General features: G+C 36.9%; 1 long non-coding RNA gene across 3 annotated transcripts in view; it reads left to right on the top strand.

Annotated features, from left to right (window-relative positions):
• Nucleotides 1-25,985, top strand: part of LOC308185304 — an 83,507-nt gene that overhangs the window by 8,655 nt on the left and 48,867 nt on the right. The window contains exon 3 of one of the 3 annotated variants that reach the window (XR_013943277.1): nt 3,192-3,715. The exons of 1 other annotated variant lie outside the window; for it this stretch is intronic. This is a non-coding gene — a long non-coding RNA (uncharacterized lncRNA). One more of the 3 variants, XR_013943278.1, reaches the window with a different exon arrangement.

Genomic DNA, 25,985 nt, shown 5'->3' with positions numbered 1-25,985 from the left:
TGCAAAAGTATTGTAGTGCTTTGAAGAAGACTGTAAGCCCATACACAGGAGACATATCGTTGATATGGTTTTCTTGTATTTCTAGCAGATATTTGACAAGGTCCCTTCTCAAAGGGTCTTAGAGCAATTTAGCTGTCATGGGACAAAGTGTAAGGTCATCACATTTTTAAATAACTGTCTTAGAAAATGTGAAGAAGAGACTTGGAATAAATGGTCAGTAATCTGAAAGGGAAAAGGTTAGCAGTAGACTCCCACAGTTTATGTAGTGTGGGGCTACTTTGATCATGAATGATCAGGGGATGAGCAGGAAGGAGACAAAGTTTACTGAGGACACTGGATGATTCAGTAGAGTAAATACAAAGGCTGACTGTGAAGATCTGTGCAGGGAGTGGGTAATAAAATGGCAGATTACATTTTCAAGTGATAAACAGATGATGGCAAACAGCGTGCAGGGAGTTATTAGGAAAAGAATAGGCAGATCATTTTCACATCAGCTGTCAATGCCATAATGCATCTGTACCTTAACACTCTTCTCAGTATTTGCTCACTCTTCTAAGAAGTGTTGTAATAAAACAGAAGAGATACAGAGAGACACTACAGGGCATCTGAAGGTATGGAATTGCTTCTGTATGATGAATCATAAAAATTGAGTAAAGGTCTTCCTTTGCCCTGGAAAAGGGAAAGGATACTTTAAAGAAACCCATCAAATCATAGATGAAACAGATGCAAACAGAGATGCATTACAATTTGGGAAGTTCCTTCTGCTTATTTTTTGTTTACCGTCCTTTCTATTACAAGAACGTACCAACATCATATCAAGTACCGGATGATAAATAGACAGAAATAGGTTGTTCTCCACCAGGTTCATAGTTAATCTGTGGAAAGCATTTTCACAGGATGATCTAGACACTGGAAGTCTTATGGGGGCTCTGGGGAAATCTGGACAAGTTTTTTGGAGAGATATTTTTCTGGGATTATTGGGGGGGGGGGAGGTATAATTCTAGTTCTCAAAGACCTAATTGTGATTTTCTAGGGTTTACAGGTGATTCATGACTGTCCTGTTCTTGAGACACATGTTGGCTACTGCTGGAAACAATATTCTGAACTAGATCAGTTTATATTGCTCTTGAATTTATCTGATTCCTTAATTCTGCAGAGTAACCAAATGATAAAGCTTCTAATACAATAAGAAGAGCAATTGACTTATCATATTTTGGAATTACATTGAACATATTCAGAAAAAGTAATACTAGACATTTTTTTTCTCTATTTTCTTCTCCTATTCACTTACATATAAAGGAGCCAGTAAATGAAGTTCTGCTGTAAGAAATTAATCCAAGTTTTTGTGTTAAAATAATCTCTTAGTAAAACATCAGACGATCAGATGAAATTCCTTTTAAAGCTTGGGAAAAGAAATAGCCCAAGACATAGATGAAGCCTTAGCAGAGTATGTTATGTCAAGACAACAAAGACAAGATCCGTGGGAGCTTCTGTGAGAGGACCAAAAGCCTTCTGGCTGCCAGAAAGCCAGGAAAGGGCAACAGCAGCAGTGCAGCTTGCTTTCTACCATGGTGTCCCTTCAATTTCTTAAAGGTACTGTGGTATACTCTGAAGTTTGTCTACCTAAAAAAAATAATAAATCAAGCACATTAAACATCCACTGAGACTGCTCAGAAAAGAGTCTTGGCCAGTCATTGTGCTCATCTGTGCAAACAATAGCTGTCATACACAATCAGATTACCTGCCAGGAGGATGTGACGAATTACCATCTGACTATACCTCCATAATTCATATTTTACGCAGAGCACTGCTCACTTATACATAAATACTGGAGGCATATTAAGCCTTGTATATGAAATCGGTATGAATACAATCATTGTCATGGGATTACATGTTAAAAATATTTTAAACATAGTTTTAAATTTAAAATCAATTGCTCTTTGGTCACAGGCGAAAAGAACTTTTTAATGGGCATAGAGATCAGGATTACTCAGCTACCACTGTGGGTTAAATGTTTGATATGATTGGAAAATAATGTATAAGTCCTATCCACTTTTTTGAAAGAAAAAAAATCTGATATTTTTAATTTATTGGAACAAGTGTTTGGGGATTTTCCTCAAAACATGAAAAATGACTTTTGAGGGTTATTTTAATGAAAACAATAGAAATTTTTAAATGAAATTGGATTAAGTAATTTTTTTACTTCTAAAAATTTCCAGTGCCATGCTTGTGAGACTCTTTGCTTACTGCTTATTTCTTGTGAACAAGCTTAGATTCATTCAGTAACAACTCTGCCATAGCAAAGATATAAGAATTCATTTAGTGTAGAAAAATGTGAACCAGATGGGAAGGACACGTTCCGGTTTTCCTAAATCAGCATACCTTTCAAATATATATATGTGTGTTTGTGTGTGCTTGCATGCATGTGCATGGTTTCAAAAAAATTAAAAGGAAATATATGTTTCCTAATTCTGAACTACATTAAGAGCAAGATTTATAGCTTATGGGTATTACAGAACCATTTTACTGTGATACAGTGGATCCTGCAGCATGATTAAGCTCTCTGTATTTGTTTTATGAAAATGGCATTTGTAAGAACAAGTATTGTAATAAATTGAGGAATTACACATTATCTGCATTGTCTGATCTCTTTGTACATCCAGGTTCCTAATCTAAATGTACAGACATTTGGCTGCCGACACAAATATCTCCTTTGCCAGATTCATGGATTTCACACATTTGCATGCAGCTTTGCCGTACAGGAGAAAGACATTTGCCTTACAATTATATCTACTCTGATATGCCTTTTAAATGTTTAAGGGGGTTCACACTATTGACTCTGTGGTGTGTCTGCCTGAGGACAGTACTAACAGCAAAAGATAGGTTGAAGAAAAATGTTCGTAACTATTTAAAAATATGGGAATTGTTTTGACTTAGAATACTTCTGATGCAGCTCAGGTGAAGAGGTCTGCCTGTGCTTGTCATGGTAAAACTTTGTATTCCCTGAATGACAGATTTCTGGAGGCATTCTTCCCTATATCTTTGAAGGATTACATTTCAAAGCTTGGGATTTCCCTCTCAAGGGAAATTCTTTTCCTATAAGAATTCTAGAATATTGACTCAGAGTCAAATAATTGACAATTGGAAATTTCCCACAGAAAGGAAGTGTTCTGTCTTGATTTTTTTTTCAGAAAACAAGACTGAGCAATATGTTAAAAAATGCCTGGGGAAGCCCCTGCACTGAAAAGCAGACTCCAGAGCTGGCAAAGCCTTGGCTGAACGTGGGGTCCTAGGGGATCTACAACCGCCAAATTCCCATCAGAGTGTGTGTGGAGACACAGGAAGCCCTGAGAGGACATCTCAGACAAGGACTCTTAGGGCTGCTGACTCCTTTCTCTCTCCATCAAAGCCAGTCATCTGAACTAAACACTTTGGTCAGAGGTGACAGTTCCTTGGGCTCTTGACCCTGGGAGCTACAATGCCCTGCAGCATCTAATAGGGAGCAAAGCTGCATAGTCTTTGCAGACCTAAAGGCCCAGATATGCTTGCAGCCCCATGGCTGAGCTGGCAGAGAACAGGCAGGTGTCTTGTGGAAATTTATTGAAACTGAAATGTCACTGTGAAAACTTCTGGATTCGGTGTTTCGACATTTTTCACTGAAAAACTGTTCAGTTGGAAAATTCTTGACCAGCTTTTTCTGGAGGCTGTAATTTGAGTGAATTAGACATGTACTGTGAGAAATGATAACTGATCATAGGGGTGAAAGGAGGAAAGGAAAACTGTTGTTGGGAGAACAGGTGTAACAAGGAATTCGGATAATGTTTTCTGGGCTTTGTTTTTTTAATGTTGCAATTTATGTTCTCTTCTGTATTTTCAGGCATGCAACTCTAAATCAGAGATCAGTGGTGCAGAGCAGACAAGCAGCAGAAGTTATATTATAGAACACAGCTCCCTTTTTTTCTTTTTTTCTTTTTTTTTTTCTTTTTTGTTTGAGTCAGGCAAGACTTTCAGTTGGATAGTATATATTTACAAAATACTATTGACAGTTTATATTTCAAAAAAAAAAAAGCATTAAAGACACTCCTATTTCCAAAACAATACCAAATTGCAATCAGGTGTTTATATATAAATATGGAAGCATCTACAGAGTATGAGAAACACCTTGGAAAACATTTTTATGAGGCTATTTGGAGAACTGACCACATAAGTCCCATGGAGGGTTGTGACAGAATTTCCTTTGAAAATAGACACCTGCATGTTTCAGTATCAGCTGCCCTGGAATGCTTTCTGTAACACGGTGGCAGAAACCACAGCTGCTCAGTTTTCTTCAGGAAAAAAAAAAAAAAAGAGGAACCTGGATGCCAGAATGTAGCAGTACACCTTGGTTTAAAATATAGTGATGTCGTCTTCTCAAAAGCTCAAACTTTGAATGTACAAAATGATTGTACAAAAATGAATGTACAAAATGAATGTACAATGATTTTGAGGGACAAATCACTCTAAGCTATATTGCGTGGTAAAAGACAGTGTAGTTGATATAACAATTGCCTTTCAACAGTTAATCTACTTCAGAATTGCATATATTTGAGCATATTTAGCTTGCTCTGCAGAGTTCATCTAGCTTTTAAGCACTGTTGGCTCACAGCTTCCTGGCTCCAGCTCCAACAGGGATTAACAGCATGGGTTTTATGATGAGCTTCTTTGGCAGCAAGCAGGTAAAAGCAAAACTTCAAAACCATTTCCCTTTGTTGGGAGAACACCCTAAAGGAATTCAGAGGAAATAGTGCTGTCTGTCTGAAACAGTTACAGTCAGCCAGCAGTCTAGTGTCTCAGCAAGTAGCACTGCAGTCACTCAGTAATTTGTGTGCTACATGCCTCCAAGGCTATAAAATAGCCTGTATGGTATACAGCAATAGCTGAGCTGTTAAAGAAAAGGATTGAATGCATGTTAACGCATGCAAGGATTCATCTGAATTGTGTCACCTGTGCATTATATTTACGTCACCTATGCAATAGAAAATATAGTTTGGCTGATTCTGAAAGCAGAAGCCTGGATTTTTTTTTCCCTCAAGGGTTCCAGATTTGCTGTTTATAAAAGTACACTGCAATACAGATTCTACACCACTTTAAAATTGGGCTAAGTTCTTACAAAACACATGTAATCTGAATTTTATATATATATATATATATATAAAGTTTACATCTCTAAGTATATCATTTGATATACATATGTCATCTGACATACTTTAACAGATTTTGGATCTGAAAGAAAATAAAGTGGTCGTTTAAGGCACTATGGATGGCAGTGTGATCAGCCCCAGTTCCACTGCTAACCCATCATGGCACAATCACCAAGACACAAACTCCTGGCAGTGCCTGATGACCTCTGGGGCCAGGCAGACCAGCAGAGCAGCCTCAGAAGGAAAAGTGAGAAGCCTGCCTCTTTTTCTGAGTGATACATAGCTCTAAGAGTTTTCACAAGCTGTATACTCAAGCAGCAGATGTTTCCCCCAACCTCCCGTGTGCTCTGCAGGAACTGAAGAGAGGCAGGTGCAAAGCCACCACGCAGACCAGGTCTCCAGCTCCTGTGATCTGGACATCTCTAGTGTAGGTGAGGTCGGGAAGGCAGCAGCATGGTTTATTAGGGCACACTCTAAACTCAGCATAAGGCAGGAATAACATAGGTATTGAATTCAGGCTACTGCTAGAAGCATGGACAGAAATGTGGTGATCGCAAAGCCCAGCAAGGTAAATCTTCATTGAGCTTGCTAGTGAAGTATGAACCAGGCTGACCAGCTCCTGTCAGCAGCCTCTGATGGCAGGTCTCCTGCAAAACAGCCCAATTTACTTTGCAGCTGCTCTTCCTAGAGCAGAGACTTCAAGAAGGGAAGACAGCAGCATTTAACAATTCTTTAGGGAGATGACCTTAAAAACAAATGAAAACCAAGAAACAAAACATGCTGCTTTTTATGTCAGGATTTTCCCCAGGTACTGGAAGCATTTACTGTACAGCATTCCACACCATTATAAAGGACTTGTTTGTAGTTGTCAGTGTCTTTTGTGCAGTGATGGGTTTCTCTGAAAATTCATAACTATACAACTGTTTCTGGAGACTGCTCTGTACAAAACATTTTTAAAAATGTGGTCTCAAATGTGTACGTCAGAAATGAACACAGAAGTATTATTAGTTGCCTAATAATACAGCACAAATATTACATAAACAATAGTTATCCTTGTTGTACCAACATTGTAACAAATGTAACAACAATGAATAATGAAAATGTATTATGGCAAGACTGATGACTATGTTTGTCTTTCCTCATAGTGTGCTGTCCTATCTGCATGCATACAGAAGTTATATGGCATGACTGTCATAATTTTGGTAGCAGCTAATGTGTGTTAGACATCTTCAGAGCATTCTGTCTGGATTTAAATTAAATAGCAGAAATTGTTTTGTCCTAGGGGTAAATGACATATTTTTGTTTGTTTTGTTTTGTTATTGTTTATTTTTAAGTAAAACTTATTCCAAAAATACTTGTCTGATCTTAACTTGCAGCCTTTAGCTTTTGCTACAGCTTGGAGAATGATACTGCTTGCTTCCACAGAAGTTTGGCTCACACTGTGGAGAGGTTGTGTGGGGTGGTCAGCACCACCAGTGAGCAAGACTCAGGCACTGAATTCTGCAGAACTGTAAGTCTGGTGCCTTTCACTGAGGTTAGAATTTGCTTTAAAGCTCTACTCAGAAAGAAATGATGGTGCAGGTGTTGCACAATGGAAAGTGCCTAAGAAACATCACCTGTCCTTGACAGTAGTGATTGGGAAAATTGTGATGCCTCCTACAAACTGGATTATTTAAAAAATTTTGAGGATATTTATTTCAAAAGCCAGACTGTGACACATGCACACCTCATGCTGCAGCTCATATACTATTTCTTCTCCTTCAAATTCATACCAACATTTTTAACAAGGAGCGTAAAACTTTTAACTCATCAAAGTGCATCACGGAGCTTGTGCATGTATGCATGCACATGTTTCCTATTTCTCCTTGATTTTTTTTCCCCTTGATATATTGTTTTTTTTTTTTTTTCTCTCTCCTAGTTTCTATTGGATCTCTGAAGAGCCATTGTAGTTCACACAGTTATCTCTGGCTTGTCCAAGACTCACCCAGAGACACAAGAATTCATGTATGATAGACATCTCATTGTCACTTTTTTCACCCAGTGCCTTATGCTCTGTACAGAGGTCAGAGACTGAAGGCCTTCCTTTGCTACTTGTAAAAGTTTTTCATCAAAGTGTACCCACGTAGTTATATTTGCTACCAAGTAGAGGCACTCAGCTTTGCTCCAAACAAAGCAATATCAGAAGATGAATAGTCCCATTAATGGGATGTTCTCCTGCACCTAGTTAACACTGCTGAAGCGACAGTGCAGCACTGAACTAGTGTGACCTTAATGCCTCTGGTACGTGGAGTTGCTTGTTCTGAGCTAACCTGGTTATCTGCACACTGTGCCATGCGCTCAGCCAGACTACCTATAATCCAGCCGTGACTGATGCACAGCTCAGATAAAGATTTCCAGCATTTTTAATCTGGTGACCTGCTTACAAAATGAGAGACTTCTCTTGAATATCCTTACCTTAGATCTCTCTTCCTTTTCTGACTGTAACTGAACAGCTTACTGACTCTTTTCAGGATAATATATAGCTGTGAAATTTTTCAAAAATGACCTTTATAAATATAAAGATAAAAAAGATGAGATTTCAGAAGAGAGCTGTAAAATTTCCAGTTTCTTACCATCTTCTTCCCTGTGAACGTAAGATATGTATGAATTTTGAAAATCGAACTACTTAGTTGCCAAAGCACAAAGTCAACAATGAAAATTTTTCATTATTTCTTTAAAAAGAGACTGGCCACCTATGTTTACTATCTGATGTGCTGGAGAGGTTCATCTTTTAATCTCTCGTATACTTGCTTGAAGAGGGAAGATTTTCATGTTAGCTGATAGGTTAAGTTGATCATTTAATTTGCTGTCAGTGAGACTGCAAAAAAGAAACACATGTTTTAGGTGTTTGTGCCACTAGGATACAAACTGGCAGAAAACTTTTAAGGTTGCTTGAATTCTGCCACTCTATTGTTCTTTAAGATACAGTTCTTTCAAAAAAAGATCTAAATCTTCCAAACTGATAAATTAGGGGAGGGGAGCAAACTCAGCTGTATTTATGACAGATTAACAACATCTGTGTCTGGTTCAGAAGTGACAGAGACAAATAGAGGGCACATGAAAAGTTTTTCAGTTAAAAAAAGCTTGTAGGTGTTTCCAAAATAAAATATTTTAAAATAATTTATTTTTCATAGAACTTTTCTATAAATATAGCAAATTTTCACCCTTTGGGTAATCACCCATGACAACCTGAACTACCTTCCATGAAATGTCAGTTAAAGAACAGTTTCATAAGTGTTATCCATCAAAAGCATTTCTGGGCTCAGAAATCCCCAGATTTTAAAGCAAAGCATGTGAAAGTATCACTGGAGATTATATTTTTTACAGGGGTAGAAAATTTGGGATGAGCATGTAATGAAATGCATGCTAATAAAGAGAAGCAGCAAAAAGAAAGTAGAGCAGTGGAGGGTTAGGAGATGGGACGCAGAAAGAAACTGGTTCTTCAAAGAACTGGTTCTTCAAGAAACTGGGCTTCAAGTCCAATTCTCCTTTCTATGTTAAATAACTTATCATGCCAGATTTTCATCCAGTGTAATTCTTTCAGACTGCTGGCTTGTGATGGTCAGTAGGTCAATAGTTCAAACCTCCAAAGAAGGCTTGGCTGACAGTCTTCCATGACTGTCTTTATATCAGCGAAAATCATAGGACGATTGGTCCCACCATTGTTTAAAATGATAAATATGTATAATGTTTAAAATGCTTAAATATGTACCAAGGTTTGACACAAGCAATGATGAAGCATAGTATCTTCACGTACTAAACCTTTCCTGTACTACAAAACAATTGTATATACCTTATGGTTCTGTGATATGGTTTTTTGATAGAGTTGTGCTATCTTTAGAAGGCTCAAAAATCATCACTGAACTTTTGTTTTTTCTCTTACAAAGAGTCAAGAGTAAAAGAAGAGAGTCCCAAACCTGACTTTGAGGGAATTTTAACTGTTTTGTTTTAATGTCCTAAAGGCCATCAGTTTGCTAGAAGATGCCTGAAAAAGTCAGCATATACTGCTTTCTTATAGCCTTCTGGGCCTTCAAAATTTTTCTGATAGAAGAAAACACACGTGCCTCTGTCATTAAGCAAGGAAGAACTTGCTATACAGATTATATATGAACATATCATGGGTATACCTGTGCATGTTATGTAATCTAGAGAACAAACATTTGGTTTTGGAGGAAAAAGTGGAAACACAGTAAATATGTTTTTAATTGTGTCACTGGTATTCCTCTTACACATAACAAAATTGCAATGAAGTTGAGTTTTTAAAACTAAGAGTATTACTGCAGTGGCCACTGGTCTGTTTTGTCATGGTTTCTTATCCTGCTGAAGACTATTTCTTTCTTACAGAACAAACAGCGATTTAGGCTGGAAGGGAACTCTGGAGGTCATCTGGTCCAACTCTCCTGTTCAGGATATCATCTCTGTGACTGAACTGACCATATTCATACAATCATATCATCACAGAATGGTTTGGGTTGGAAGGGACCTTAAAGACCATCTAGTTCCAATCCCCTGCCATGGGCAGGGACACCTCCCACTAGACCAGGTTGCCTATAGCCCCATCCAACTTGGCCTTGAACACCTCCAGGGATGGGGCATCCACAACACATCTGGGCAACTTTTTCCAGTGCCTCACCATCCCCACAGTAAATAATTTCTTCCTAATATCTAATCTAAATCTACCCTCTCTTAGTTTAAAACCATTGTTCCTTGTCCTATCATTGCATCCCTAATGAAGAGTCCCTCTCCTGCTTTCCTGTAGGTACTGGAATACTGCTATGAGGTGACCCTAGAGCCTTCTCTTCAGGCTGAACTGCCCGAACTCTCTCAGCCTGTCTTAATAGGAGAGCTGCTCCAGTACTCTGATTATTCTCATGGTCCTCCTTTGGACTTGCTCTAACAGGTCCACGTCCGTCTTGTGCTGGGGGCCCCAGAGCTGAATGCAGGACTCCAGGTAGTGTCTCACAAGAGCAGAGCAGAGGGGGAGAATCACCTCCCTCACTCTGCTGGCCATGCTGCTTTTGATGCGGCCCTGTATATGGTTGGCTTTCTCGGCTGCAAGAGCACATTTCCAGCTGATGCTGAGATTCTCATCAGACAACACCCCCAGGTCCTTCTCCTCAGGGCTGCTCACAACCCATTCTGTGCCCAGTCTGTTTTTGTGCTTGGGATTGCCCCAACCCATGTGCAGGACCTTGCCCTTGGCCTTGTTAAACTTCATGACTTTCGCACAGGCCCACTTCTCAAGCCTGTCTTTCTGGATAATATCCCTTCTCTCCAGAGAATACTATAGTGATTTTTTATTAAACTTTTTTTCTTTTTAATCCCTTGGGACAGATACCCAGTCTGAATGAATATGGCATTCTGTGGACTCGTGGGGAAGTTCTGCCCCAAATCAGAACTAGGGTATAATGTTGTAGAACAGCCTTACTGCTGTCTCCTCTTAAACTTCTTGAGTGGGATCCTGAGGTATGAGGTCAGTGGAATCAAGAACATTTCCTTGTGTGCTGAGTACTATGGAAGCAGTCAGATCATCTTCTGCACTGATGGATTAGAAAAAAAAATGCTATAACATAATGTGGTAGTGGTTAGCATGCAGCCAGAAAATGCAGAATTAGAGATAAAGCAAGCAGAAGAATACTGGGCATGAGCTGCAGGATTTCTGACTGAGCAACACTCCAGAGGAACCCATAATTATCACTGATTTCTGGAAATGCAAGCCAAGATTTGTCTGCACATTGTTTCTTTTTCCATGTTTTTGACGTCAGTAACAGATCTTGCCTCCTTGACAATTGTGGCTAGGACACTACGATAGAGAAGCTATGTATCATTACTACTACAAATCATGCTTTTTCATGAATAATCCTTCACACAAGAGCAAGCACCACTTACTTTAATTTGTAATGAAATAGGTTCTTCTGTAGTGAAACAGTGCTAGTTTAGAATTAATGCCAAAATATATTGCTTTTGTCTTCAAACAGTGCTAAGTACATTGATTTTCTTGGGGAAAAATAAATAAATAAATAAAAATTTGTGCCCTGAATACTTTCTAATTTCTTTCTTTGTGTTTGTAATTGACATTGTGCCATTCCCTCTTCTGTACACCATCCAACATTCTTTACTGCAGACTACCTTAAGTGTATGAGTGCAAGCAGTCCTTTTGACCTTGGAGATATTTTCATGTTATGCTGAATGCAAATTGCTGCATTCAATCTCAAATGTACTTTTATGAGTACCTTTTGTAGGCTTTGATTCTCTGTTTGGCGTATCATCTAGGAAATGTCATATGAAATGTTTTGAGCTAAATGAGGAGGAGCATCTGCAGTTCTAAAAGAAGGGATGGATGTGTGGGTTATAAAAAACTAGTTACCAATGATATGCAAATCGCAAATAGTTAAGAGCTTCCTGTGAGTTCAGTAAAACACTTAAATACTTGTCTGAAGTCTCTTCAAACATATTCAAATACCCTCAGCCTATAAGGGCAAGATCATGATATTGTTGTAAAGAGTGGGTAGTACCCCACAGGTGATCTAACTGACTTAATGTATAATGGTTATTTGAATATGATTCTCAAGCTCACCAGAGGCTCTGCAGGACATTTCTCCAGTATTTATTTAAGACACCATACTGCATTTTTATATGTATGCTGGGGTCAATATCCCACAAAATAGCTATGGGAACCTGTGGTCAAATATGTGATCAAATATGTCCCTGTTCTGTGCTCTACCATCTAAGCATCAGTGTGAAGCATGATAAGAATATGAATACAACATGATATTGAAGGTGATTATCCTTGCTTGTCAAGCTTCTTCAAATGGACGTGAGCTGATTCTGACTCTTATGAACTAAATCCCTCATTGTTTCCTCACCACAGCACCTTAAAATGTCATGGTAGAATAGTTTAATATTACTACAGAAAGTCAAAATATATAATCCCCTTTGAATCAGCTTGTTATTGTGGAAAGATATCCTGCCATTCAGTTTTCCCTGTTACACTGAAGAGAGGGGAATGTGATCTTGGACTATCCAGCAAAATGCACAGCCATTCAAGATTCATTACCCAGTGCTTGTTTGTTCAGAATTCATCATTACTGAAGGAAAAATATTTTCTTTCCCTACTGTATTTTAGATTAAAGTTAAATATTATTACCCTATAAGGAAAAGAAGACTTCAGATGATTTCTTTCTCTATGGAAAGAGTAGAGTTAATTATATATCTGATGTAGTCACTCAGCAGAAGATAAAACTGAATCTGTCATCTTGTATGACTGCCTTCCTAACATTGCATGAAAGCAAGAGAGAGAAAGAGCTGTCTGTTTGCTCAGCAGTAGTCCATTTGAAAAGAGAAAAGGAGAACTCAGCTTCAGTAAAGATATGTCAGACAGTAATGCCAGGAGGCATTTTCAGGCATCCCAAATGAAAGAAAAGGGAGACCCCAGACTGATGTAGGCAACATTGCCATAAGCACAATTAGTACAATCAAATCAATACTAGAGAAATGTACCTTAAAACTTCAGTTACTGAAAAGATCCGAACTCTCTGAGAGTGGCTGTCTGCTGGAAACAAAAGCATGGCTTATCAAAATTGCAGTGTGACAGTAAAAGTGTTACAGTCAGGGCCTTCTGCTCATCATATTTTCAATTTTGCTACTCTCAGCTAAGATTTCTTTAGGTATTAACCCTAAGTGAGCAATTTAGCGGCAGATTAAAATACATATTGCACTGTCTCCACCTCCTATCCTCCATTTCATTCTTGACTCACACCTGCCAATGAATCTAATGAATGAAAATGTCTTTATTTGGTAGCTGATGCACAGTCTACTCACAGTTACTATGTCTACAGTAACAAATCATGGGCTTTCTTTATACTAAATGTACTAGTTTGTACATGGTTTTACTAGAAGACACTTCTGGCATTAAACAGAAAAGGGTGTAACATTTTTTAACTGCTTCCATAAAGAAGTAAATCTTTGGGGAATTAATGTATTTTATTAAATAAACAAACAACCATGATTTTTTTGTTATTTTTAAGAAGAATAAGAACATTAGGCAATACTAGGCTAATCTGTGCTCATCCAAGATATACTAGTGTCTTGTTTTTGTGATTAATGTTGCTTGAAAAGATATATAGAGCAATATTTATTGCTTAAAGCTTGAAAGAGAATGGAAACCTGATGATAAGATCTAGGGAAAATCTGCCCTGTGGAAAGGTTTTGAAAACCTGTCTCAGTCTGAGCAATTCTGAAAGCAAAAGCAAAAACAAAGCAAAAACAAAACAAAATGAAACAAAAAACAAAACAAAATGCATTTTTTTTTTCTGAATCAGAGAATAAATTTGTGTTTGATGAGGTTGCTTAGAATTCTGACGGAAGTAGGAGAAATGGGAAATTCTTATGTTTCCAGATGAAAATTTGTGGTAAATGTGGAATGTATTCCAGGAAGCATTTAATATGTGTTTATGCTGTAAAATGACATCTACATGTGAAAACAATTGCTTTCCTTAGATAGGTAAATATATTTTTATTGAAGATAATAGAAGTTAGAGATGAAACAGACTTTATTAGGTCATTTTCCCTGTCCTCATGTAATGAGATAATTTTAGGAAACTGTACACTATCTGAACTTTCTGAACGGCTGTCAGCAGTTTCATACCCACGTTATTTTTTTTTTTCCTTATAAATTAAATTCTCTATTAGCAATAGTACTTCAAGCAGTAGTGCATTTCTGTGAAATAGTTTTTGTTGTTGTTGTTTTTAATCTTCTTAGATGATTACAATCACTAGACTTTCAGCTTTGTGCCTTATATCATCACATAAGTTTTGATATTGAATTTCCCCCAAAAGACACTGCCAGAATAGCTTTGTTTTATTATTGTATTATCACACATTTCAAAAACAACCATCACTAGTATCTTCATAAACAAATATATCCAATATTGGATTTCTTTCAAATATGGTAGTAGAGTTGTCTTGTGTATGTCAGAGTCTTTTAATAAAAATGACAGATATAAAGTGCTGTCCAGAGACCTCAACCATTGCTAAGAAAATGTTTTACTCGGAAATATATGTTATACTTTGCCTTCAGAATGGTAAAATATATAAATACATGATAGTAAAGATTAAATCTTCTGGCTTCAGAAGAGAGACAAAGCCACAGAACTCTGTTATATATATACTTTTCCTTCATATTTCATAGTCCTTACAGAAGGAACATGTGCTATGAGAGCAGAACCATCCCATCTGAACGCACCTCCCTTTCTGGATGCATGTGGGAAATTGCAAGTTATGGCTTGCCTGTCTGAGAGCTAATCTGATTTTACAGCTAGTAACTACCTGAAAATGAGTAGATGAAAACTTTCGTTCCAGTCAGGCAGACAGTCTGGAACAATGCAAACAGTTTGAAAATACTTCTGTCCACCACCTCTTTTGTGTAGCAACTCCTTTGATGTAATTTTCAAGAAGAATCTATCTGCTCTAACACTGCATTATTAGGAAAATTAAGTATAATGAAACATTGAAAATGATCACATGTGGAAGTAGAATACTGAACTGGGGAGGCTGCTGATATAGCTTAGAGGATAATATGAAGTTTGCTGCCTGGTGAATCATAGGTTTGCAGACTGGTCAGATTTTAGACTGGGAAAGTTTTCCATCAGGTTAAAATGGTAAGCACTTGAAGTTATCCATTTGCCCCCACTGTAAAAAAGATTATGGTATTCCTCCTGAGGTCATCTCAGTCTGTGACATGGTTACAAGTCTTTTACATATGTTTTTTCATGTTCTTGCCTAGTAATACACCTTAGATTTATTTTTTACTGAGGAGTGAAATGTAGAAAAGCTCTTTAGGCATGGTTCAGATACAAGTGTAACACAGGAGGCCAGTCTAGAAATACAATCCTATGGCCTTTCTGGTATCGATTAATTATATTTTTATGCTCATTTTGTTTGTTTGTTTGTTTGTTTTTCCTGCTGAAATAAACACTTTACTGGTCAGGAGGAAGACTCTGTGGTATCTGTGCAATCTTGTCAAAGGACTCTACAGCTGAAGTTATCATATAATTGTAAACGGTATAGGAAAAATTTTGTTTCTTTAGCATTGCCCTCAACTTTGCCAGTGTCTAACAGGCATGTCTCCATGTAAGTAACTACAGTCCACCCAGAATAAATCAAATCAAAGGAGATCAAAACTCACACTAAAAGCAGTGTCTTAACTGCTTAACATGTTAAGGTATGGATAACTGTTGACCTTTTTTTTTTTTGAGGACAGCATTTTTAGGAAATTTTTTTCACAGTGCTTTCCTTTTCACTACCCTGTACCAGTGCTTCTGCATTATCATAACAGTGCCCATCACTTGCACACCTACTGCAGGCAGGCAAGCGGCTAGACAACTGTACAAAAGAAAAAAAACCTTCACACCTAATAATATTAATGAATTATTAATAAAAGAGAAGAGGCAGAAAGTGACATTTCTTTTGTTATATGGGCATTCTCAAATAAAAAAAAAATAACAAACAAACAAAGAAAACTCCTACTAATCAATTACAAAACAAATTAAAATTTGTATAATATTATATTACTTATGTCTGAAGGGTTTTCTGCTTCTATTCCCACTTGTGACATCCTCATATTCCCACATGTGACATTGTTATCTCTTCTTTGGGAACTTGAGTAAAAAACAAGTTAAGCACATTCAGCAAAAGCAGAGTGGGTTCCATAATTCGAGTTGACTTTGTGGTACAATTTGTAATCCAAGTATTTAACATGGTACATAGATTTTTAGAACATGAAATCTATCTCTGTCTCCTTTTTAAACATTTACTGTAAGATTCAAAGATTTATTCTAAGAGACTTTTTTTTTTTCTGAGAAGTTAGTGCTAGGTTATTTCTACTCCAGAACTGTAGTTTAATATGTTATTTGTGAAGCAAGTAACTATTCAACCTTTACAGTACCTTTAAACCAGGTGTGCACATGGGCTGTGGGCACTAACAGGCAGCGAAAGAAAAGGCCTTTTATTTGCTATTAAAATATCCTTGTGAGATTAACACCCACAACCACCCCAATTTTGCTGTTGATGATGAAAATTGTTGCTAGGAGAAGAAACAGAAAAGTTTTGGTAGTTTTCCCCCTCCTCCACACCCAACAGAACTGAACTTCAAAGTTATGAAATGTTATAAGGAGAATAGATGTAATTCATTTTAAGAACTTATTTTGTTAGCCTAAGGTTAGGTTACAAGTAAACTCCAGTGCTGCTTGTGAATGAGCTAGTTTGTCTAGAAATATGATCTACTTCTATCCTAACACAGCAGCTGAGATGACAAAAGCATTACTGCCCTATTACTAAGACTCTGGCCAACATGATCTGTCCTATTGAAATACTTTTTGTTAAGGTTCCTCTTTTGTTTGATGTCCAAAATTAGTTGAGACATCTCCAACAACTTCATCACATGATTTGTGCATACCAATAATATATTTCAGCTTGAAGATTTTAAGGTTCTCTGAACAAGATTCTGTGATATAAAGCAGAGTTATAATTCTTGATGCCCTTGGATCTTGTGTCATCATTCACACCTGCAGAAAGTGCATATTGCCATTCCAATATAATGAGGTATAACAGGAAAATAGGATTCACAGATGTAGAGAGTCAGTCCCAAGGCCCTATTCTGATGCCCATCAATTTGCAAGGTCTTTTTAAACTTCAGAGATATTATTCTAAGTTTATACTAGTTATTAAATTCAAGAAAGGAAGGAAGGAAGGAAGGGATGGAGGGAGGGAGGGAGGGAGGAAGGGAGGGAGGGAGGGAGGAAGGGAGAGAGGAAGGATGGGAGGGAGGAAGGAAGGGAGGGAGGCAGGGAGGCGGGGAGGCAGGGAGAGAGGGAAGGAAGGAGAGAAGGGAGGGAGGGAGGAAGGAAGGAAGGAAGGAAGGAAGGAAGGAAGGAAGGAAGGAAGGAAGGAAGGAAGGAAGGAAGGAAGGAAGGAAGGAAGGAAGGAAGGAAGGAAGGAAGGAAGGAAGGAAGGAAGGAAGGAAGGAAGGAAGGAAGGAAGGAAGGAAGGAAGGAAGGAAGGAAGGAAGGAAGGAAGGAAGGAAGGAAGGAAGGAAGGGAGGAAGGAAGGGAGGAAGGGAAGGTGGGAGGAAGGGAAGGTGGGAGGAAGGGTGGGAAGGAGGGAGGGATGGAGGGAGGGAAGGAGGAAGGAAGGAAGGGAGGAAGGGAGGGAGGGAGGAAGGAAGAAAAAGAAAAGAGGGAGGGAACGAAGGAGTGAGGGGAAAAAAAACAAACATGAATTGTTCTTCAGACTTTAAGGAAAGACAAAACTATCAAAATGTAGTTAAGGGAATTTATAGTCGCTATAAATTAAGACCTAAATAATGTCATAGTTTAATGTTTGTGCTTATGACACATGATACAGCAGGATGACACAATCCACAACAGAATTAAAAAATTGGTTTGATATAGCAGATTTTGTTATTGGAATTACTGGAGCCAGATATTTTCCTTCTTACTTTAAACAGCAGGAGTCAGACAAAGGTTAACTTCTTTACCTCAGTACCAAATGAAACTAGTTTATCTCATACAGTAAAAAGAATCTAATTTGAATCTTATTTTTTTGCTCCGTATTGGAACGTAGTATGTTGGTTTTGTGGTTTGAGTAATTTTATTTTGTATTATTAAATTGATGCTATTATAGTCAGCCAGTAGTCACTCAGCAATAGAGATGTTTCTCCATGCCATTATGTTTGGCTTTAGGTTTTGTGACCTTTATAAGCTATCTAACAGAGAGAGAAAGCTTGAGAGACATATCTTATTGTGCCAGACAATGTATACAATAAATACAAGCTGTAGAGAGGTATGATTTCATAGCATAAATCTTTTATTTTTTATCTTATTTTTTTCCTCAGTCAGATTGGAAGTACTCAGTAATTCACATTAACAACCTTTAATTTACTGTTTTCCCCGGATACCACTGAGGGCTGGTAGGAGGGAAAAAACTCATTACAAAAGCATCTTTCTCTATTGGAGAACAAAGATGGGAGGCAGAGCATGCCATGGATTGGTTATCACTTCTCAATTGCTTATCATCTTGAAAACTGAGTTTAAATCTCTTTGCAAATAATAGTTTAAGTTTATGCCAGCAATTTCTTTAATTTCCTGGTAGGCAGAAAACAAAATTGGAGACATTGGTTAAATTATTTTAAAGAGCCAGTGCTTGTTTTTCTATGTCAGTAAGCGCTGTGGATGTGTTTATCCCCTACCATGATAAAACGTCCCTTATTGCTCAAGTTCGGAGGTCTCTCTATAAGCTACAAAAGATGTTTTGCAGGGCAAGAGATCATTTGCAAGGCTTTATCACGTCTCAGGGATCTTGTTTGTTCCCTTTGCTTGTGTATCAGAACAGTTACTTTTTTTGTTAGGTAAAGAGAAGAAGAAAGGGAAAAAGGAAAGATGTCAAATATAGACCATGTGAAACAAATAGAAACTACAGAGTCTTTTCTATTTCAAAGAAAAATAGTATATACTTTGTATTTACTTGGTTTCCTGCTATGGTAAGTTTCTTGCTTTTAATAGCTTCAGATAAATTTTCATTATTCAGTAGAATGAGGCACAGTTGCCAGTACCAAAACTGTGTGCGTTTCAGTGCCATTAAGCAATGAAAGTCAGTTGTATTTATGGCTACTTCAGTTACTGTAGGCTCTGCAGGCTCTCTTGAAAGACACACACAACTATGACAGAGAAAATCACACAGTGAGAAGGAAGACAACAGCACTTAAAACATGCTGCTTCAGACCATGACTTCTGATTTTGCAGGGACTCATTCACAGCATTATGCACTTCTTTGAATAGAAAGTTGTGTCTCAGTTCTTAAGAAGAAAGGCTCCTCCTAAACAAATGCTTAGCATGGTGTTTCTGGAGCATTTCAGGATTTCCCAGAGTGTTACAGATGACAGAAACTAAGAAAAACATCAAATAGTGTATTTGTAATCCCTAAGACATCTGAAAATGATGGTAGAGTTGGACTGAAATGTATAGAACATAGAGGTGAAATAACAAGTAACATCTAAGGCAGTCTTTCTCTAGGTCTCCTCTTTAATTTACAGAGTTTAACCTCAAAATCATAATTTTTCTGCTATCAAAGGAGTTCATCATTTTTAAAAGCTTGGCAACAATTCACTGAACACTTTAGAAGAGGAATTCTTAAAAAAATTACTTGGATCTGAAGATATGAAATATGAACTTTTGAAAAATTTCCCCTTTATGTTAGTAGTGTTTTAGGATTTCACTAGTGCTGTTGAAAGACTATTCAACGTTAGCAGAGCTAACGAACCTTTTGTTTCATACTTTCTTGATGGTATTTTTATCCCAATATTTTGCAATTCAATTTCATGTTTTAAGATATGTAATCTCTTTTATTTGAATAACATTTAATTTCACTCTATTTGAATAACATTTAATTTAATTCTATTACCCAGTGTTTCAATTATTGTTTATGTTGGAAGGGGTTGTTCAACACCAGTCAGCTTCTCAGTTCCTGGGTCTTTATGAAAATTGTATTAGTACGGGCTTGGTACAACATTTAACACTGATGCAGCAGACCTTATAGTGCTGGAATTCTTGTACATATTATAACCTTAATAGTACTGTTCATCAGAATATAGTATCTCCATTTCCCCAATAAGCATGGTAACATCTTTTCCCTTCTTCCAACAGAAGGACTTTTTCTGTTTGTTTGTTTGTTTTGTTTTGTTTTCTTTTGTTTTTTTCAGATTTCACCAGGAGGTAATGCTCATTAAAGTGATTTTCTCATTAATTATGTTACAAGTAATTGAATACCATCCTGTGTTGTTTGTGTAAAACAAAGCAGTTCTATAAATAACAATCACCTGGACAGTGTTAGATTGACAACTGAACAACTATAGTCATTATAACATCACTAGCCATACTGACAGGGCGTTTAAGTCCAACTTCAGTATATCTTTGTTTCTGAAACAGTAAATACTGGTACTATAACTTGATTTGCTTGTAATTAGCCATAAATGGAAAACTCCACATGATGTGAGCAATAGATTAAGGTTCTCACAGAGTTCTCATTTGACAAATAACCACTGAGGTAGCCTTTCCTCAACTGGAGTGTTAATACTTCCTTTTGTATAAACTGGAAGTAGAAGGTACAAAAACCTAGTTTGGAGTATCCAAGTATCCAACATTTTATTTAATTATTTTATATATATCTATATATTTTAAGAAGCCTCTTGCACAATGAGTGAAATTACCTGTGGGTTAACTTTTGCTACCACTATTTATTTGGCTGTTTATCTTTAATTTGATCAGAGTTTTAATGAGTCAAGTTATATGTTTCACGCACCAAATACTGTCTGAATTTCTCAGTACCTTTTCCATCTGATTAAAAATTCTGTCTCAGATGCTGAAATACACAAGCTCATATTCCTCTTTAAAGAACATGGAAGTGATAACAGGTTGTGCTGAGATGTGGTGGAAAAAGCTTCTGCATATAGTCGTCAGTATAGTGTTATAAATGAAGGTCAAATGCATACACTTTCTGCTCCATTACTGATGTTTCAAGTAAAAGGGATTACTTCTCTTACAGTGCTGTCCTGAGGAAATGTGGGGAGGCTAAATAAATTTCACATGCTGACTCTCTGAGCTGCCTGTGCAATTTATTCCTCAGAGTGCTAGGGCATGGTAAGAAGTCTGTCTTGCACTCAAAGTATGTTACTGATTTTTTACATGATATCTTCTGGCATAGTTCTCTACTGATTAGCAATGTTACTCAAGCAGGTATCTGAACAGCACATTTAATTTTCCTTGGTCATATGGGTTGTTAGATATGCATCACGAAATGGTGGAGACAGGAGAGGGTATGGTGTTAAAGCAGTGTGGTAGAGAGAACAATAGAATTTGTCTAGCAAATGTCGACTTTAAGTACACATGAATCAGCATAATTGTGTTGGCCTTTGTTAGCACAAAGCCACAATATCGTCCTGCCTTGTATCACATGACATTTTATTATGTTAATGTATTTATATAAGTGGATAAAATTAGAGCTGCCATTAGCAACAACTTTGAATTGTGTAGATTTGCATTTTATTTATTTTATTTTATTTTTTGTATGTTATATGTTTTGTTATTCCTATATATGGAAATAAAGGTAATGAATAATATGTTATTATCACTGATCTGTCACTATACTTCTTTCATATTATTGTTATGTTATTACAATACTAAGTGTGAATGGTTATTTTGAAAAGTAAAGTTATATGATGACATTTAAGGATATCTGTTCTCATTTGCTTGTATTATTGTAGAGTTCATTATTTTTATTGGAATACAGACCCGGCATTGTAAGGATTCCAGATTTCATTACTTTTCACACACAAGCACACATAGCTGTAAATTTAAGTAGAGAATACTGATAAATAAGAGTTGTAAAGAAGCCTTATAAGCACCATGTTTTAGAGCTGGAGCTGTCAGAAAATCTGTTCAGTATCTTCCAGGTCATGCCATTCATGGGAATGAAATTTTGGCGCATTTAGTATGTATACATGCGTGAAGTGTCTCATGGAAAGTGTGTGGGCTCATACACAGTGCACAAGTGATAGTATAAGCAGGTCCATCAGGTCTTCTCTGAGCACTTGCCCAAGTGGAAAATGTATGTGCCTGGTTGCAGCACAGTGCACACACCTTCCCTTCTTCCCTGGGTACCTATGTACTAGACACAGCTAGCTGGTGGATCTCTGGTCTCTGTTCTGCTCTCTCTACTCTGTTGGATCCTTGTAGAGATAGAGGTTGCCCTGCTTGGGAAGAATAGAGAGCATGCATATTGCTGCAAGGAAACGTTGGAGGGGAACAACCAAGAGAGACCCTTGTATATTGAATTTTGACATACCTGAATCTACAGCAAAGAAAGGAATTGAAGTGATTTCAGTGTAATTCCCATCCAGATCCTTGGCCAGAAGTCCATTTATTGTTGTTGTTCACTGCTTGTAGAGTTATTGCATGTAGACACTTAAAATGTGTGCAGGCATATCTGAGTGTGATGATGCATGTCTGCAGCTAATGGCTACATAGGTTGTGACAGGAATTTTCCAAGAAGCATCTAGTCAAATGAATACTATTAAATTCATTGTATGATTCATTTGTTAATGAAAGACGTCTGATGATAACTCATGCTCTTGCCTTATGATGCTTTCATTTTTGGAGGCTTCAGAAAAAAATAAAATGGGGAGAAAAAAAAATTTACATGATATTCCCATGGGCAGCTCACTTCTACCCCAGGATATTTGATGTGGTAGTTTGTGGTGTAGCATGGTCCTCAAGATTAAAGATTTAGTCAGGTATTGCTCTTGATCTTTTCTTACCATTTAATTTTATTTCATTGACAGTTTATATTATAATAGAGTTAACTCTTGGCAAAGTTTCAGAACAGCTATAGTTACTGTATGATGACTGAAGAAAGAACAGCAAGCTTTCTGTTTGTGAAAATATTTGTCTTTTTTTCTGTAATAATTATTGACATCCACATATTTTTGATCTAATGTTTCCAGGTCATAGTTTCAATGTAGATTTATTATTATTATTATTATTATTATTATTATTATTATTATTATTATTATTATTATTATTATTAAGTTGATCTTCCAGTTTGCTCCTGATTCTGCTCAAACTCATCGATAAGTGGACTTTGTTACTGAGCATTTTAGAAGTGAGTGAGCCTTTCCCCAGTTCTGGACAGGATAAAAAAAGTAAAACATGCTACAACATCTATTTCAGTTTTGAGAACCCCTTTTGGCAGGTTTTAAATTTCAATTTAATGAGAAGGTAGCTCTAAATCACTACCATATCCTTATGCCCAATGGCTGTACGAAACACAAGTTCCATAATGTGCTAGCCCTGAGCAATAACACTCATTGCAAGGATCCCCAAGCTAGCCTAAGCAGGCCTGCCTTAGAACTGAAAAGTCTTTTCCCTGTTTCGCACAGTACATTTCTCAGGCTTCTATACCTTTGTATCTAATGAACTCTAAGTATATGCCTTTAGTACTTACACTTGAAGTAAATGAAAAGTTACTACTCTTACTAATCTCAAAACAACAACAACAAACAAACAAAAAACCTTTCAGAGAATGAATGTGTTCATTTGTTGAAATGAACAAGCTCATTTGTTGAAGTCTGAGGTAAAATATGACAAATCTTGCAGTCTTTGCAGTCCTGTTGTTAGGAACCTAGATCACCCAAAATATTGAATAAGTAAAGATAGCAGGTTGCATAAGAATATCAGAAGATGCAACTATGTTTGTTTAACTTAATTTTGGTTACATAAAATTGACAGGCCTTATTTATCTGTTTTCCATTTGGATTAATATATTAGGTATTCCGTTTTTAAGCTAAGCAGACAAACATCAAATGGGTTTCATTTCTGTAAAATGAGAATGAAAGCTTTACTGAGAAATAAGCCTGGGTTTTAATGGCCTGGGTTTTAAGAAGCAGGTTTTGATGCTTTAAGAATAGTTTAAATACAATATAACATTAATTCTCTTATTTATAGGGACTATACATAAATATACAACAAAATATGTTTAAATAGCTGCAAATATATTTATAGTACTAAGTACAGGTGGATGGTCGTTGAGATTTTGTATACCAAAGTTTCAAATAACATGTATTTTTATAAATAAGATAGTGCTGTAACTAACCAAGAATACATTACAAGTTACATTATTAATGCAATTGAGAGAGTTAAAAGAAATACCAGAAAGAAAGAACGAAAGAAAGAAAGAAAGAAAAAGACAGAAAGACAGACAGACAGACAGAAAGAAAGAAAGAAAGAAAGAAAGAAAGAAAGAAAGAAAGAGAAAGAAAGAAAGAAAGAAAGAAAGAAAGAAAGAAAGAAAGAAAGAAAGAAAGAAAGAAAGAAAGAAAGAAAGAAAGAAAAAGAAAGAAAGAAAGAAGAAAGAAAAGGAAGGAGGAAGGAAGGAAGAAGGAAGGAAGGAAGGAAGGAAGGAAGGGAAGGAAGGAAGGAAGGAAGGAAGGAAGGAAGGAAGAGGAAGGAAGGAAGGAAGGAAGGAAGGAAAAAGAAAGAAAGAAGAAAGAAGAAGAAAGAAAGAAGAAAGAAAGAAAAGAAAGAAAAGAAAGAAAGAAAGAAAGAAAGAAAGAAAGAAAGAAAGAAAGAGAAGAAAAGAAAGAAAGAAGGAAGAAAGGAAGGAAGGAAGGAAGGAAGGAAGGAAGGAAGGAAGGAAGGAAGGAAGAAGGAAGGAAGGAAGGAAGGAAGGAAGGAAGGAAGGAAGGAAGGAAGGAAGGAAGGAAGGAAGAAGGAAGGAAGGAAGGAAGGAAGGAAGGAAGGAAATAAGGAAGGAGGGAGGGAGGGAGGGAGGGAGGAAGGAAGGAAGGAAGGAAGGAAGGAAGGAAGGAAGGAAGGGAGGGAGGAAGGGAGGGAGGGAGGAAAGAAAGAAAAAGAAAGAAAGAAAGAAAGAAAGAAAGGAAGGAAGAAAGAAAGAAAGAAAGAAAAGAAAGAAAGAAAGAAAGAAAGAAAGAAAGAAAGAAAGAAAGAAAAAGAAAGAAAGAAAGAAAGAAAGAAAGGAAGGAAGGAAGGAAGGAAGGAAGGAAGGAAGGAAGGAAGGAAGGAAGGAAGGAAGGAAGGAAGGAAGGAAGGAAGAAAGAAAGAAAGAAAGAAAGAAAGAAGAAAGAGAGAAAGAAAGAGAAAGAGAGAAAGAGAAAGAGAGAAAGAAAGAGAGAAAGAAAGAGAGAAAGAGAAAGAGAGAATGAGAGAGAGAAAGAAAGAGAGAGAGAAAGAAGAGAGAGAGAGAGAGAGAGAGAGAAAGAAAGAAAGAAAGAAAGAAAGAAAGAAAGAAAGAAAGAAAGAAAGAAAGAAAAATATTTTGAGATGTAGTCCTGCTGGGTGTAATTTAAACATCTAGGATCATTTGCCATGATAGGTTGTAAACAGATGTGTACGTATATGAGAGGAGGAAATAATACTGATGATGTTTTGAACGGTGTGAAACTTCACAGGACTTTCATGGCAATGATGAAGAATACACTAAAAGTTCTGCAGAGGACTTTGCTGCTGCACTGTCAGCAGAATACCATTATTTCTCAAAAGCAAGAGAGCAACAGCGTGGCTAATATGCAATTAATGTTCTGTTCTATCAGCTATTTTTCACTAACCAAATAAACCTCATCACTAAAACCCTATCTGACCATTGCCTACTTTTCTCCAATCTTTTCAGGCTTCAGTTTGCCCACTTAACTGTTATAGTGGTGTTTTTCCCCAGGGCACTGCTTCTGTTGCAAATAAGTAAGGAGCATGAAGACAAATTTCAGCTGTAGTGTCAATTATCCAAATCTTCATAGATGTATTCCTCAAATATTTCTCAGTGGTTGAACTAGAGATGGATGAGACCCAGAAAGTTCTGCTGCTCTGTGCAACTACTTCTGCTACTGCTAGACTGGATTGATGTCTCCTTCTGCAACTGAGATTCAAAGCTAAGACAGACACTGCTGTGAAATTCAAGAAGCTTCCCACAGGGTCACTTACAACCCTTAATCACAGACATAAGTGTATGAGAAAGCTATTCTGCTTGTGCAAGTCATTTGTTTTAGCCCAAGGCAAATAAAAATGTGGCAGTAGAAGAATACCCTTGGATATGGAAATACAATTTCTGATGTCAATTGATGAGTCCTCACACAATTTTGACAATAAAGACAAAAGTATCAAAATAAGATACTCTTTGTGAAAAAATAGAACTTATTCTGTAGGT

This window comes from Anser brachyrhynchus (genome assembly GCF_964034855.1).
Source record: "Anser brachyrhynchus genome assembly, chromosome: Z".
In the NCBI taxonomy this organism is placed as follows: domain Eukaryota; kingdom Metazoa; phylum Chordata; class Aves; order Anseriformes; family Anatidae; genus Anser; species Anser brachyrhynchus.
Note: the sequence above shows the minus strand (reverse complement) of the source record. Positions and strands in the feature narration are given on the sequence as shown.